The sequence below is a fragment of the Hakea prostrata genome, chromosome 9, assembly GCF_041222555.1.
Source record: "Hakea prostrata isolate BN-2017 chromosome 9, UWA_Hpros_2, whole genome shotgun sequence".
Lineage (NCBI taxonomy): Eukaryota > Viridiplantae > Streptophyta > Magnoliopsida > Proteales > Proteaceae > Hakea > Hakea prostrata.
The window spans coordinates 51,432,470-51,449,816 of NC_142608.1; the positions used below are offsets into that span (position 1 = coordinate 51,432,470).

At 38.2% G+C, this 17,347-nt stretch overlaps 1 protein-coding gene across 4 annotated transcripts in view; it reads right to left on the reverse strand.

Annotated features, from left to right (window-relative positions):
• Nucleotides 1-8,129: 8,129 nt before the first annotated feature.
• LOC149005472 (uncharacterized) overlaps nt 8,130-17,347 on the reverse strand; it is a 55,611-nt gene continuing 46,393 nt past the window's right edge. The window contains exons 5-10 of one of the 4 annotated variants that reach the window (XR_016175455.1): nt 17,180-17,277; nt 16,632-17,076; nt 16,350-16,532; nt 16,137-16,229; nt 15,970-16,047; nt 8,130-9,786 (exon numbers count right to left, since the gene is read on the reverse strand). The gene's annotated coding sequence lies outside the window, so the exon portion shown is untranslated. Of the gene's footprint in view, nt 9,787-15,969; nt 16,048-16,136; nt 16,230-16,349; nt 17,077-17,179; nt 17,278-17,347 lie in introns of all 4 variants that reach the window. The other 3 variants (XR_016175454.1, XR_016175456.1, XR_016175453.1) reach the window with 3 other exon arrangements.

Below are 17,347 nucleotides of genomic sequence, written 5' to 3' on the forward strand. Positions count from 1 at the left end.
TTCGTATTGGAATCGATGGTTCTTATCTATGGATGGTCGATCTACTATTTCAAAGATCATTGAAGCTCATTCAAATCAAAATCGAAGGCTGTTATATATGTTATGGTTCAAACCATCAAACCATAATGAACTATCCGAATCGAACTAAGGGTTTAAACTTGACCCCGAATAATTCACGTGACACTTCTCAGTTGGGAACTTCTCAAAAGGATGCTCGCTGAGAAGCGGGTATTGTGGTGACACCAATTGTCATAGTGGCACTTCTCGGCTAAAGTAACGTTGAGGGGAGATCCAACGTATCTCTGCCCAAATGTCAATCACAACATTAATTTCAGTATTGAATGCACCAAGAGTCATTAAGTGCTCATTGCTGGCAAGGAAGCTTCTCATTCGTCCAAAACCATCCTCGAGTGCAATGTCCTCACGTTTTGTCTCCTCAATTAGGGATTGATGTCACATTATTGTTAGTTTGATGTTGACCCTTTGATTCAATGGTGAAATCTCAAGCTGTCTAGTAGATCAATCGATTAGCTTGTTGATCAAGTTTCCATCAAGAGGCCATCTCCACCCTTCATTCAAATGCAAGGAGATCGTAGGGCTACGGGGTGTCTACTCTCCTCTGAGGTATGGAAAGCTATATATGTCATCATTATGCATGAGTGAAGGGTAAGACTTGAATCTCCAACCATTACTCTTCTGCAATTACTCCAAAAGACATTCTCTTCCTTGTCTTCTTGGACATTTATTCCTCTAGAGGAGCACTCTGGTTTTTTGATTGAGTGACTTAATCATTGGAGGCGGCTTCCTGTCCCTAGAGGCAGCCCACTCTTACTCTTGTTTTGTCTCCAGGAGCCAAGTTTGGACTAAGAACGAACCAAGGTGCCTATAGTTCTCATTTGAAACAGCATTTGGTGTTGTCTATGGGAAACGCTAACAAAAAGCCATCAATAACTTTTCCCCCTGTTTCCATAAAAAAAATTGTTTAAAAAAGAAACATGGCAAGAGAAAACTCAGGTGATCAAGGTTCTAAATCCCAGAAGAACCCTGGTGTTAAGAAAAAGTGGGCTAACCACAAAGGAGGAACCTCAAAAGATACAAAGGTGCTTGTGGGGCATGAACGCCTACCAACAACTACAGAGTTGCATGCAAAACTCCCTACACAAGGGATTACTCCCACTTCCATCCCAGATCCTGTATAGTTGATGGTACTGCAACAAAAGATGTTAGAGGTGATGAGTTCCTTCCAATCAATGGTGAGCCAGTGGAGCCAGCTCTTGCTTCCTTCTGTCCCTGCTCTTGTCTTACCTGGAAAAGTGATTCCTTCCCCTGTCAGTCATAATGACAAGGCTCAAGGAAATGAAGCAAATGCGCTTCTCGCTCAACAGGCAAAGCGCAAAAGCAAGGGAAAGGCCAAGGCGGTGGAGGAAGGAGGAAACAGATTTGTCTATGACAAATTAGGGATTCATGTAGACAAACATTCTTTACCTAGAACCGGGACAAAGCTACCTCATACTTTGAAACCTTGACGAGCATTAAAGGAGCGTGTAGCTGAGTCCGAAGGTCCCTCACTTGACGATAGGATCTCCAAAGCTTCAACATTTGATTGAGATGAGAGTTTATATCGTCAGGTCCAGGACATGAACAAACGTCTATTTCAACTAGACAAGAAAGTCCCTAATGAAGTTTAGCTTGTGCTAAGTCAAGATCCGTTTTTACTAGAGATTATGGTAGCACCTTTACCAATAGGCTTTCGTACTCCCTTTTTTACAGTTTATAATGGGACCACAAATCCCATGGCACATATCAGTCACTTCACATCTATCATGGCTATGTCTGGAGGAGGGGACGCCGTCAAATGTAGATGTTTCCCTGCTTTATTGACTGGACTAGCTACAATATGATTTTTTCGGCTATCCGAACATTCCATCCACAACTTTACGGAACTGGGATATGCCTTTGTGGCCAGATTCAAAAGTGGAATTAAGAAGAATAAGACAGAAGACAACTTGCTAGCTCTTAAGCAAGGACATTCAGAGTCTATCCGAGACTTCATCACTAGCTTCAATAACATCTCTATCCTTATTAAGGATCTGGACAGTAAAGTGACTTTCACGAACTTCAAAAGAGCTGTAATTAACGAACAGTTGGTTGCCTTTATTGTCGAGAAGAAACCCAAGACATTAGCTGAGTTGTTGGACTTAGGGTATGAGATGGCCACGGTAGAAGAGGTTTTGGAAGCAAATCGAAGCCATTATAGGGATCAAGATAGGCCTATCGTCTGAAAGACCCTTGAGTTGAATTCTAGGCCAAGTTTTCAAAACAAAGATCCAAAGCCTAGGTAGGAATGACGTGCCAAACAAGTGATGGAGGAGGATGAAGAAGCCTTTACCCCTTTAAACAAGTCATGATCTGTTGTCCTAATGCAGATCCGAGATTCTAAAGATTCTGGGTTGTTGAAAACCCCTAATAATACATGCATGCCCCCAAAATAGGGCTGACATGTAAAAATACTTTCAATACCACAAAGACAAAGGGCATCAACTAATGACTGCCGCATGTTGAAGGTGGAAATTAAAAATTTGATTGCCAGAGGACACTTGAATTAGCATGTGAAGGCACTCCTCGTGGGGAAGTGTGAAATCCAGCCCAAAACCTAAATTAAACACCCTAGTTGTTTTGGATGAAGAAGAACTTGTTTGATGTTTGACCTTGAAGTTGGACCTTGAGTATGGTGTTGATATGTTTAGAAGGTCCTAGGAAGTCAAGTCGGACCTCTCCCTTAGTGTAGATTCGAAAACCCATAGAAAATTGATGATGGAATTCCCTACTTGAAGAGCTTGGTTGATTTAGAAAAGAGAATGCACCTTGATGAAGAGAAGATTGGTTGATGACCTTAGAGCATGGTTAGATATGATTTAAAGCCATTTTCCTATGCTAGGTAAGTTATAGTTGTTGTGTAGAAAGTTTTGTTTGATTCCGATAAGAGAAAGGCCCTCAAATCCCTGTTTTTGGCTATGTTGTCAACCTGGGTCGACTGGCTGGGTCGACTGGGCCATGCTACCCACCCACTCGACTCAAGCAAACAGAATTCGAGCAGAATCTTCTGTTTAGGTCCTTATTGCTATATATACCTCATAATTTTGTGTTTTTAGTATCCCTAGCCTCCAAAACACCTAGAGAACGAAGAAAACTCATCTCCAAGCCTCCATTGGTGTGGAAGAAGATCTACATTCAGCTCTCAAGCTTTCTCTCTTGTTCTTCAATCAAAGGTTAGTATTCAATCTATTATGCTATTGATTCATTCTTACTAGAATCATTCTCTTCTCTGATCTGAGATTATGAGGAAGATATTGCATCTCTGCAATCATATCTTCTACAATCTCTTCTCATTCTATATGCTATGATTTCATATTCATTCTCTACATGATTTCTTCTTAAACTATGATCATGTTCTTATTTTGATTTCTTCTAGCATATTAGATGCATCTCTATGATCATTCTTACTCTTGATTTACTGTATTCATGTACTAGAATGAGATCTCATCATCTCTAGTTCATCTCTTTCATTCATAGCTTGTTTTCAATGAAAACCATGTTGTTTTCCAAATTAGAAAGTCTTGTTTTCCAAAATAGAAACTATGATTCTAAATTAGTAAGTAATGGTTTTAATGGTGGTTTGATGTCTAAATTATGCTTTTTAGTCTTAGACTACTGTGTTAGACAATCTCTCCAAGTTTTGTCGCATTCCGGTTTGTGTAGCATAGGTTTCGGATCAAGATTCTCTTTTTATTTTCGGATTTGCTTTTGGGCAGATTGCCTGGGTCAAATGGAGTAGTCAACCCAGCCAATCAACCCGCATTGACAGCAACTCTGTTTTTGATCCGTTTTGACTCCAATCTTTTGGAATCACTTCTTATGACCTATACATGTTTTGTCAAGCTTGTCTAGGTGATTTTGGATCTGTTCTCTGATTTCTTATTTGAAGACTATAAGTTCGGATTACGAGGTGAGTATTCCAACTCACAATATGCCTATTTACATGTCTTTATGTATTATGACATGAATGCATGATTTAGCTACTGTTATGTTAGTTTCCATTATGATATGAATGTTGTAAGTACAGTAGGATCTTATTTCCTTATTTACTTTATGTACTTGATCATGAATGAATACTTATTCATGTATGTTTCTTATTCATTTAATCTTGTCTTATTATACTCTTCTATTTGATGAGATATCTGTCGTGGATGATATGACTGAATTATGATTGTGATTGTTTAGGTATGATTTGGGATTGGGGAATGTCCTTTTGACATTTCTGTCCTTGGACATCATTGGGGATAGTATGGGATATTTCCAATGTTGCCCTTTGACACTTTCCCGGATTATTGGTTGTCATACCTAGGACTTGTCTAGCAGTGTTTGGCTAGGATATTCCCTGTTATATCAGACCCGATTCGAAAGGGTATTGAGACCGAACGACCCATGGTAGCAATGGGGATTCATGGGTGCTCAAGACCGGTAACCAACCCATGAGGGGACATGAATCACATTGTGGGGGCCATTTATGGGTAGGGTTGCATATGGATAGACTTGGGCTCATGGGCACTTAAGACCGAAGACCGGTAACCAACCCGTGAGAGGACATGAGAGCTTCTCGTTTACTATATGTGGATGACCTATAGGGTTGATGAGTCCGTAGTCTGGGACTATGCTGACTCTAGTGTGAAGGATACTGGAAAGGATCGCCAGGGGTGAGGAATGGACGTATCCGGATCTGAGTTGATATGACTAAGTAGAAGACTTGCATTGGGCTAGGCTTTACCTTGACATGCGCCAATACTTAGATCAAACGGTTATGTGAGAGAGCGGTGACTTAACCCCCAGCCATGGATTGTCCAAGATGGATGAAGGACCCTTTGCCAACCGGCGTTGTGAGATGAGACCTACCCAAAGAAGTATGGTGCTATGACTTAAAGCATGTCTGCCAATAGAGATCAGCATACATATATAGAGTTAGAAGCATATTTGCATATATTGTTTCATATCATTTCATATATGTTTGTTTGTGAATGCATGTGAAGATGCTTATTGTGTTTGGATTACTTACTAAGTTCTTTTGAGCTTAGCCTTCGGGGGACTTGTTTTTAGATGACATTGTAGGTATGAAAGAGAACCCGTACACCAGCACGGAGAACCTTTTTGTACATGGTACAGCTCCAGATGTCCTTGGACAAGGTAATGAACAGCGAGGCAGCCAACACTCGGATTTGGGCTGCACTGACGACTCCTATTGATGGCAGCCGGCATCGTCTTATTCGTCGATGGGATCGTGCGCTAGATGCTGATCTGAAGCTTCAAGAGCATGACCCTAAAGTGAAGAGGATGAAGACTGAAGAAGAAGAAGAGCCGACTGAAGATGTTGATTAGATTCTCTTGTTTCTTCTAGGCTTTTATTTTACTTGTATTAGCTTAAAGCTTGCTTTAGATTTCGATCTACCTTTTGCATATGTTGTGGGGTATATTTCCGCTATACTCTACAGTTGTCTTTTGATTTGGTATCTTGTTATTCCGCACTCTGATATTCTTTAGTGATCTTTCTGTGATCCTTTCTTGACTTTTATTGTTAACTTTTTAGAATACAATGATTTGTTCTTGCTTTTGATTATGTTATTGTGCTAAATGGATATGATCGTTCATAAACTTGATCTTTTGGGCTGTGGATCACTCCCCCCGGGTAACCCAGATAGGGTATAGGCTGGGTGTATTTGGGCGGGATGTGACAGGAAGCCTCCCCTCTCCCAAGAAGACGTAGTAGGACTCCTCCTCAAGATAGGACCGAGTCAAGAGGAAAAACACTTGTCTTCTAGGGACAAGGACCTTCCCAGAATTAATACTATATTCGAAAGGCCCACTCCCAAGTCATTAAGACAAATCAAACAAGGAATATGTGTCATAAGCATTGTTAAGCCCCCAACAATGACATGCTTTGTTTAAAGTGAACCGACCACTTTTGCTGAGAAGGAGCTAATTGATGTCCACACCCCTTATGAAGATGCCAATGTAATCAATGTTAGGTTGGCAAATCACATGATATATAGAGTCCTGGTTGATATTGGATCGTCAACAGACATTTTGTCTCTAGATGGTTTCCGACTGCTTAAGATTGACTAGGAGGCACTCCAACCAACTGCAACCTTGCTCTATGGTTTTCTTGGAAGTTCCACAACCATAGAAGGTAACATACAATTAGATCTGGCGGTGGGATCGTTCCCCTAACAAATGACTTGGCCCACCATGTTTATGGTCGTACGCAACTTGTCAGCTTATAACATCATTTTGGGGCGCCCAACACTAACGGCAATGGGAGCTGTAATCTCTCCCAGGCACATGATGTTTAAGTTTCCAACCGCTGAAGGCATTGGGGTCTTGAAGATTGACCAAAGGCAATCTAGGACATGTTATGTTAATTTCATTAGAAAGCAACCGACAACTCCAGTTGTAGGAATGACTCTCACTGTTGAAGTGCATGATGACAGAGACGAGAGCCTAATGCAACGAGGAGAACCAATTGAGAGATTGCAGAAGGTCCCCTTGAACCTCATTCATCCAGAACGTGGAACCAATATTGGTTCGGAGCAGCAAGAAAGCTTTAAGCAAGAGCTAACAACCTTTTTAACCCAAAATACAAATGTCTTTGCATGGTCAGCTGAAGACATGCCATGGATTGACCACAACATTGTTGAGCATAGCTTGTGGATCAACGAAGGAGTTGCTTTGGTGGTTCAAAAAAGAAGGAATTTCTCTACTAAGAAGCAGTAGGCTATCCAACTGGAGGCCAAGAAGCTAGCAAGGTCTGGTTTCATCTGTCCAATCGAATGCCCTAAGTTGTTGGCAAATGTGGTAATGGTGAAGAAAGCCAATAGAAAGTGGAGAATTTATACAAATTATACAGATCTTAAAAAGGCTTGTCTAAAGAACTGTTATCCACTACCTCGCATTGATATGTTGATAGTTTTTGGGGGTTTTTTTATATATTTTTTTATATCTAGAATGAATTAGATCAAATTGAAGGTACTTTTAGGACCCTGTTGCTACCAATTAGATATTCCCAAAGTTTCATTTCAATTCGACTTCGAATCGATGGTGAAATATTAATTTTTGCCGAAACTATGTTGAAAACAGCAGGTTTGAACCTAGTTGACAGATTAGGCTTTTGGGTGATTTTAGGAACTCTATTAAAATCCAATTGATTTCTAATTTGCGTCTATTAATCTTTTACCATGATTAGGTTTATTTTGATTACAACCATCGACTCGTGAGTGTGACTTTGTGGAACTTTGGAGAGCTTATACTAACTAGAAATGTGAGGAATATACTTAACATTATCTTGCATGTTTAATTATGTTAATTAATTTTCATTATTGATATCTTGCCTTACTTTAACATTTATTATCTTGTGATTATGTGTGGGACTTTACACTAATGAGAGGTAAGAAAATATGTTTACTTCTATTTTTCAATATTCTTTGAATGGTGATATGAGAATGTATGAGATGGATAAGATTGGATGGATTGAGTTTTTCTTTTATTTTTTAAATCTTAAATTATTGATATGAACGTATATAGATGATGTTGATAGATTACTCCTTTTATTTTATGTTGCTAACTAGGGTTGTGGGTTTGCCCATTACCCTAGTGACCTTATGTGATTGCCTAGATTGTGATTTAGGAATAGGGAATGCCCTTTTGGTGTTTTTGTCATTAGACACCAGAGGAGGTGGTATGGGACACACATTCCTATGGTGCCTCTCAAAAATAATTTTTTAAACTTTATTTATTTATTTTAACATTAATTATTATTTGACAACATTCAATATTTCTCTTTTTAGGGGGTAAAAATATGATATTTTTGTCTTCCTCATATATTTATTCCTAATTCATTAAATTACCAAGGCTTCTCTTGTGCTAACCATGCCATAATTTAGGGGGACTAAATGAGTTAACAAAAACCAACATTGAGCCATTTTCATAATAACACACTTAACTAATTCTAGGTCCCTTGATGCATATCAATTTATCTTGATTGCATTCCCAATCAGTGGATTCCAACGTTGTGGATTCTCATTCTTGCTTGGCTCCTCCTCTTTGTAGGTTTTTTGGATACAATGAACTCCTTGGAAACTTGGGTTGCCAGCTTTGTAAAGTTAAACACGATGTTACATATATATATTTTTTTAAAACTAAAGAACAATCGGTAAAATTTTTTAACCTTGTGAATTTTCCTATTTTATTTTTTCGGTCCATAATAGTGTTAGAAGCAAGTACAGGAATAAATAATAAGCTACAAGAAAATCGTTTGAAGTGACACAGTTACATTCATCGAAGGCCTGTAAATGCATGGTTTTGTAGGAAAAAACAATTCAATATAAAATTAGAAGAATTAGGGACAGACTTAAAATAGCTTAAGAGAAGTGGTAAAAAAAGACACGTATAGCTTAGGCCTTCTATCTAGCATGGCTTAAAATAGAGGTTATTAGAAGACAAGGATGCATGTAATCAACCCTGTTTACTTGGAACAAGGTTTGTCATTGTAATTGTTGTAATAATATTAAAAGCAATTAATTATGTGCCAAGGATCTTATGCATAGGATATTAGAAAATGAACGATGTTTCATGTAATTATATAATTATTAAGGGAGTTTTTTTGTGATTTATATACAGATAATTAATTAACTAATTTTTTTACACATCTAATTCAACTGGCTATCAATGTAAAGTGCTCTCTCTCTATGAACGATTAACATAGATATAGATACACCATTAGATATGCATTGGTGTTTTACTTATTGGAGTTTGGTTACATATTTGTGAATTCAAAGAACATTAGAGGCATTCAAGTAAAAGAAGAATCACAATATAAAAATTCGAAAGGAAAATCTTTTACTTGTACATCTCTTTCTCATTAAAATGGAATACATGTGTTTTCTATTATCTAATCAAACAATGAATTGAATCAAAAAGTAAAAAGAGATCCCATTGATCCCAGTTAACTGGTTATAATCCACAATTGTTTCTTTATGACCAACAATAGTTATACTCTTGGCATTGTCATCCTTGGAGTAGCTATTTGGATTTCAGTTGCTCGACCCATATTTGATATCATTGTCTTGTTCATAAGCCCTTTTGTGGAAGGCCTAACAAACTCCTTCATGACAGCTCCTTTCCCCATTGCTAACACAGTATATCTTGGATGCGCTTACCCCCATCAGCTGTGTTTTCTCATCTTCTGAGCATTTATTACATTCAATTTCTGGTGTGTCCCTGCATACTGAAAGAAAAAGTAACACACCAGAGTTCCCAGGATGAAGAGAAGTAGACCGTAGGCCATTCACATATGCATCTAAAATGATGAACCAATTTGACCACACTCGAAGAACCTTAAAATGATGAACCAATTTGACCACACTCGAAGAACCTTCAGAACCAGGCAAAGAAAATGTTGGCACAAAAACAAGCAGACCAGCAAGTTCAGACATAATTTCCAAGGAATATACCTTAAGAGCCTTGGAGTGATCCTTCCTGAGATGCTATAGTACAGATCATTGAAGCACTCTATCATTGTCTTGTTCATAAGCTGTTTGTGGAAGGCCTAACAAACTCCTTCATGACATCTCCTTTCCCCATTGCTAACACAGTATATCTTGGATGCGCTTACCCCCATCAGCTATGTTTTCTCATCTTCTGAGCATTTATTACATTCAATTTTTGGTGTGTCCCTGCATACTGAAAGAAAAAGTAACACACCAGAGTTCCCAGGCTGAAGAGAAGTAGACTGTAGGCCATTCACATATGCATCTAAAATGATGAACCAATCTGACCACACTCGAAGAACCTTCAGAACCAGGCAAACAAAATGTTGGCACAAAAACAAGCAGACCAGCAAGTCCAGACATAATTTCCAAGGAATATTACCTTAAGAGCCTTGGAGTGATCCTTCCTGAGATGCTATAGTACAGATCATTGAAGCACTCTATCATGTCAGGTAAGATTGCCTCCTAGTTTTGTATGGTATGCAGATGCATTCCTTTTGGGAGTACTACTTTTATGGAATATATTAGAAACAAGAATGGGTATGGCAAACTTTGTAGGGATTGGGGTCTCCTTATGTGTCAAGGATTCAATAAACAAATATAGGAACCAAGATAAAAACATAAATCCTAACAACGTAACTAGTAGGGGAAAAATAAATGCACTAAGCATTACCGAGAGCAAATCCATTACTAACAGGAGTCAAACCAAGCACCATGAAATCCAAGCTTTAATTGGAAAACAATACCTCGCATGCAACATCAACATTACCGAGAGCAAATCCATGGCTCTTGACTTTTCCCCCTTGCTCACCCACCACCCTCCCCCAGCACCTCCGTCCATGAAACCCTTACCTTCGACAACCACTACAACTCCCCTATCCCTCAACCTCCACCACTACCTTTAACGCCCTATTTTCCCATCCTTCTCCATCCACTGCCGAATGTACCCTATCCTACATCCCTCACTCCACCTCCGCTCCTTACGCCCTCGTCCATTGCCCCTCTGCTGCAACCAAATCAGGCATTCTCCATTGGAAGTTGTCTGTGATCGGCCAATTTCTTGGTCCTTGTCCCCCTCTCAACATTGTCAAGACCTCTCTCTCCAAGAAATGGAATGCTCAAGGCTCTCTTGAAGTTTATTCCATTGATTTTGGCCTTTTCCTGTTCAAACTCCCCTCCGCCTCTTGCCAAGCAAAAGCCCTTGATGGATAACCTTGGTTAGTCGGTAAGTCTCTTGTATTTACCAAGTCTTAGGAACCTTCTAAGCCCTTTCACATAGTCGACTTCATCTCCATTCCCCTGTAGATCAACCTCCCTGTGCTCCCCTTGGAATTATGAAACCTTGACTGTCTTAGCCACATTGGCTCTGCTCTTGGTCGCCCTCTCCGTGCTGACCCAAAAACCCTAAACCTACAACGCCTCTCTTATGCTCGCATTTGTGTGGAAATCTCTGCTGACAAGCCCTTACCCCCCTGTATTTTTCCATTGAAGATGACCTTGGTCTCCACTATGATCAACTTCTTGTTAACGACTGGATACCCAATTGATGCAATACCTACTCCTTTTTTGGACATGAAGACTCGAACTGCTTTGCAACCTATCAAGTTTATGCAACTCCTTCCCCTATTTTGCCGCTATCGTCACCGTCATCAAAAGTGTTCATTCATGTGCCATCTCAGTCTGCGCCGAAGCCAATGGATAAAGACTTTATGGATTCCCCTGTTCCCAGTGCCTCGCATCTCATCATCGATAGACTGGATCTTTGCTCAATCAATGTTGTTGATAGCTCTCTTGTGCCGCCTCCGGTAGCGAAAACCTTACCAGGGAAATAGAAGACATTAGAAAAAGCTTTTGATCTCGTCGATGCCGCCAGTAAAGCAGATGATTACTCCTATTTCTTTTGTGTTGTTGCTGCCGTCGACGTCAAAACCCAATAAAAAAAAGTCTGTGTTGCCTCTCACTATAAGAAAATGGAGCTATGGGGCGTTTCCAAAACACCGCCATAAGTCTAAAAATGCTGTTGTAAACCTTTCCCAGCGCTTCAAAAACGCCACAAAAAACACCGGCAAAAGCACTACCGTATTGTTATGACTGCACTGAATGCAAACGCCAGTGATGGTCACTTACGACAGCACATTTACTAGTGTTTAGGAAGTGCCATTATGGGGTTCTATTTGTGACATTTATTAACCATTGCAAATGAAAAGGAAATGCCATTATATTGCCGGCATTTCCGAGAAACGCCGGTAAAAGGAATTTATTGCGGCGTTTATGAAATGCCACTGTATGCATTTTTGCCGGCATTTTCTAAAAACACCATTAAAAGTCACTTATTGTGGCGTTTGTAGACTTTTTCCAGCGTTTATAATAAACACCACCATATGTGACATATGCTGGCGTTTACAAAATGTCGGGATAAGTTTTTTAAATTAATTTTTTTTTTTGGTTTCCAAAAAGCCAAATTCAGTTTTGGTGAATTTTCTATTTCAATAGTATTTAAACCAAAACTCGCCAAATTTCGACAAAATGTTTTACCGTAACTGCACCTGATAAAAGAAATATCTCTTAAATTCAGTGGAGGAGTTGAGTATTTAAAATTTGAAAAATCTCATGATTGTCATTTCAGCCAATCCAGATTCAGGAAGCTCCTTCATATCCAATACACACAACAAATGTGATCTTGACATCCCAAAGAACTAAAGTGAGAAATTGAGAGTCGATAACACTTATAAGCTTTCACTGGGAAATGCAACAAAGAATGAAGAACCATAGCCAGAACATTTAGATGGATTATAATCTGAGAGTTTCAACAAACTAAACTGCTTGTTAATCATTAACTCATTAACTTGTAGTTAGGATAACAAGAGTTTGCACCTGAGTGTCAATCAATGACATACTGATTGGACTAGATCCATGAAGAACCACAAGTAGTCCTTGGGGCTTTTTACTCTTCTACTAATAAACAATTCCTCTAGAAAATAAATTTCACCAAAGTTGCAGGCCAATCCAAATGCAGAACTACCTCAGCACTCCTTTTTTCTCTTCCTCCAAGCTGAGCACCTTATTTTCTTTCTCTGTGTGTCCTGGATTCTCTTTTTGAATTCCCATTAACTGTTTGACGGTTTGACCCTGACTCTCTACCATGGCAACAACCTTCTCTAATTCTGACTTATGCTTTTCCTGGGGCTTTTTATGACTAGCTTCCACTTTTTCCAACCTTGTTTCAAATTCACAGATTATTTGGTTTATAAATCTTACTTTTCTGTTCTCTCACTCAGGTTCCCTTCTCAGACACTCATTTATCTCATCTTTGATAGCTATGTCACTCAGGTACAATTCTTCCACATGTTTGATCATTTTGTCCACATCCTGAATATTACTAAGTGATTCCTGGTTCAGATCTTCAGTTGTTTATATTCTAAAGTTAACTTGCAGATTTCATCCTCATGTTCTTTCAGCAAATTCTGCATAATATCTGAAACCATCCTAGTAAATTCTATGTTCTTATTCTCCTGAGTCTGTCTCCCTGCAGCTTCTTGTCTTTCTCCTGCAACCTGCAATTCCAACGGGATTTTCTGGGAGTGTGAGGACTCCAACTCCTGCATAACCTTAACTAGTGCTGTTAAAGCCATAGTTCGAGCTAACTCTTCATTCCTGTTATCTTCCAGTCTCTTTAAGATATTAGAAATCTCATATCGTACTTTTCATTCTCATTGAGAAGGTCCGTCAGATCCTGTTGAATAACCCCACATTAACTCATTATCTCTTAAATAGGACCAGAGCTCTAAATAATTTAAAATAGGCATACCCAATGCATGACACTTCCACCATCGTGGTGTCTGGTAAGGTCCTAATGTAATGCAGCATTACCCCTGCAGGCTGTTCCCATGCTCAAACCCATAACCAGGAGATAACCCCAAAAGGACTTTTGATCATGAAAACTATACAATAACTGATGCGAGAAGGAAAGTAACCATCCCACATAAATAATGGAAATAAGGTGCATATTATATTTAACACAATACTCTTTAACTATTGTTATTCTTCCAACACAATTTCAACCAGAAAGGCCAGCAAGCCTGCTGCTAGAGTACCAAGCCCTCTATTCAATCCTTTACAAATGAAAGAAAACTATTAAGATGAAACAATTTAGTCTAATACAAGGTTAATCAACATGAAAATCAAATAAATAAACAAAACAAATAGAAAGAAAAATAAAGGTGTCCTCTTAGATTGACAAAAACAAAGTGAATGTCTTGCACCAAGAACCAGCTGAACTAAGTTACGCAAGCATATGAAGAGAGTTCTGCATTGGCAACAACATTTGATTGCATTCTAAAGCAATAAAGTCTTGATAGGATTTGAAGCCTAAGTACGTAGACTTGTCTTTAACCATACAACTGAAATCAAATAATTAAACAAAGCATGTTGGAAACCTAAGCACCATAAACTTGTCTTTAAACAACTGATACCTAAGTAAACAATGCACACCAATATCCTTCACTTGGGGATTTCATTAAGAGAAAATACATATGCTGAAGTGTCTTTAATCTTACCATTGATATCTACTTTACAGTATTGATGAAGGTGTCTGTAAATACTCATTTTCAAATGAACCATCTCATAAGCCAAAAGAAAAATGAAGGAAACACCCATATAGCACTATAATGAGAATGAAATTCTCTATGGAAGTGCAACAAGTAATTGAAGGAAGCAGTGCTAGAACAGGGAAAACACCAAATGTGATTCTCTGCTTCACAATGTAGACGTTCACCACATCCAAAAGCAGAAACTAATTTTCAATTAGAAAAACATTACATTAACAAGAAGATACTAGCATCAATTATAGTTGGAAAAACCAAATTTATTTACTCAAGTAGTTTTTTAGAAACTCAGTTACTTGGTCTGGTCAAACCTGGTTTGATAGAGTCATGTTTTTATTTCTTGACAATATAAAACCTCCTGTGACAAGCTTCTCAGCAAACTAAGAGAGACCAGGCATATATTTCAGACAAGTTCAGGGAACCCTTACCAAATTTGAGGATTTAAGGATATAAAATAGCTCTGACCATGCTCTGTTCTTATCAAATTACATAGTTTAGGCTGGGCAAAGAGTGTTCCAGAATAGAGGAATAGTTTACTCAAGTTTCAGCACTTCTTCTGTGTAAATCAATAAATACTTAAGAATCCAAGTTGGAGCAAGATAACTCAGCCATAATAGGATTCAACTCTGCACTGAGCAGAGTCAATGGTATGAATACAAAAATGATTGATCAGCAAACTAACAGAAAACAATTGCTTACCGAAAAATGTAATGTTAAAACATAAACCAAAACAGAAAATGTATAAAAGAACTGACCTGAAAACTGAAAATTAAAACCAGAAGTTGAGAAGATAGGAAGGAGAATATGACTCTGAAATCAACACCAGTCAACCAACTAATCACACCATAAAGTCTAGACTGAATAACAAGAGAAAATTACTCTGGATCATCATAGAATCATAAGACAAAGATGCAAATATTATTCAACAAAACACGGGGCAGGCAAGAGCCTCACAACAATAACAACTTCTTAGCATCTTAAAGATCATAAAGAAGCATCACATGGCATTGTAAGGCCTCAGTAGGCAAAATGACTAAAAGATCAAATACTCAAAAATTCAGATCATAAAATAATTACCACATTTCTTATTGTTTGGACTTTGGATGTTGTCAGACAAAACTAACTGAAAAGAACAGATGCAAAGCAGGTAACAAAAAGAAGAGGGCTCAGGCAGACAGTGCATGGGAATTTTCTATCAGGTTGGGGTCCTATATTGCCAAGAATTCAGCCCATATAAGGTCACAATGCAAGTCAAAGAAAGCATTAGGATTGAACAAGACACCAATTCCCTTCTCATTTCTCTATGCTTCCCAGCCTACTACCAAAAAAAAAAAAAGAATCATTAATTAGTTCTTACTATTCATATACAAGATGGAACCAAACTACTTACCAAATAGGATGTTCTTCCATCTCAAGGGAATACTCATGTATTCAGTCATATCAATTTTATTAAGCTTTTCATTTGTCCTTATTTTTATTTGTTCATTCATTCTCTTGTTACTAATGTCTCTAATGGTGAATGGCAAATGTATTCTGGATTTTAATGAATGGCAAGACCCAGGGAATGTTGGATTCCCCACAGCTTCTGCAAAACTTATACCAAACCAAATCAAATACTATTTATTAGTTACTAACTTGTCTTCTCTCTTTATGCCCATTCTTCTCAACGATGGCATCAACATACAAGCTCGATTTAGACAAGAGGAATAAATTGAAAGACTTAAGGTACAAAGAAGAGACAAGAGGAAGAAGTTTATGAAGATGCAAATAACCTTCAAATTTCTGTGGATTCCGCAGTCCAACTCTAGAAAGGACCTCAATGGTCTAGTAACATCCTCACTGTCAGCCCTCTAAACAACCAAACATGACAAAAGGAAAATGAATTCACATCTATTGATGATATTATTGAATTTTCACAAGATGTGAATAAGAAACTTACCATCTCATGTGCAAGTTGTGCAAAACTCTTCCGACCAGTTGTATGAGATACATTTTGTTTCTCTCTTCTGCTTTTATTCTTTGCAGATATTTCCTACCATATATCAAACTCATGATTGTCATATATTTTATAAGTAAATGGGTAAAGGAAAAATAGAATTCTATTATGATAAAAAAAGATTAAAATCACAGGACTACTTAAAAAATTGTATACCTTCCACTCTTCAGATGTCCACCTAACTTTGAGGTACTCCCATTGATTTGCTGAAACCTCTGTGGGACTAGTAGGACGAGGAGCATCATAAATGTTCGCGTAATTTTCGTTTGTCTCTCAATAATTTTACCTTAAAATCCCACCATGCATGGCCTAACTTCAAAAAAATGTGTCGACCTTCATCTGACACATTAAATTTATCTTAATAAAGAAGATACATTAGTAGATGTCAAACCCCATGAATTAATAACATAAATAAGATAACAAAGGATGTCATTGTACCTTAAGTCTGGCCCCACGCATCTAATTTGTGATGTAATGGAACCTTTCTCCAATCTGGATAGTTCAATGGTAACCTGATTGGATCCCTAGCAAGTATCTTTAAGCAAGGTTTAAAGTATCGGTATCGAGTATCGTGTCGGTCAGGTGATTTTAAAAGACGTATCGTCCTGTATTGAGTATTGTATCACTTTGGCTAATGTATTTTAGTGTAATTCAATGGAGAGACGTATCGAGATGTATCGTATCGGTTGGGTCAAATATGGATACGTATCGGCAAGTACCGTATCGTATCGTGGGATACTTTAAACCTTGTCCCTAAGTACGTGGACGCCTCACTGTTATTTTTCCCAACCATAACTTTGTCTTCATCTAGACCCACATCTTTCTTCTCGACACTTTCATTGATTTTTTTTTCCTGTGGTACGCCCTCGCCCTCTTTTATGCCCTACATTTGAAAAATGTGACAACATTAGTGTCTATCCCAATACAAGTTACAACAATCATTTTAAGTATGCTTGAAATTGAAAAGTAAAAATCAAATATTGTACCTGAAGAGGATGCAACCATACCATGGTCATCGTCGCTTTGGTGTCGTGGTCCAAAGCATTTTTATAATCAGAATCTTCATAATTCTCATCCATCCTCACTTAAATTAACATACATTGGAACAACATTAATAATCATGAACATTTCAAAAAAATAGAAAATATAAACAC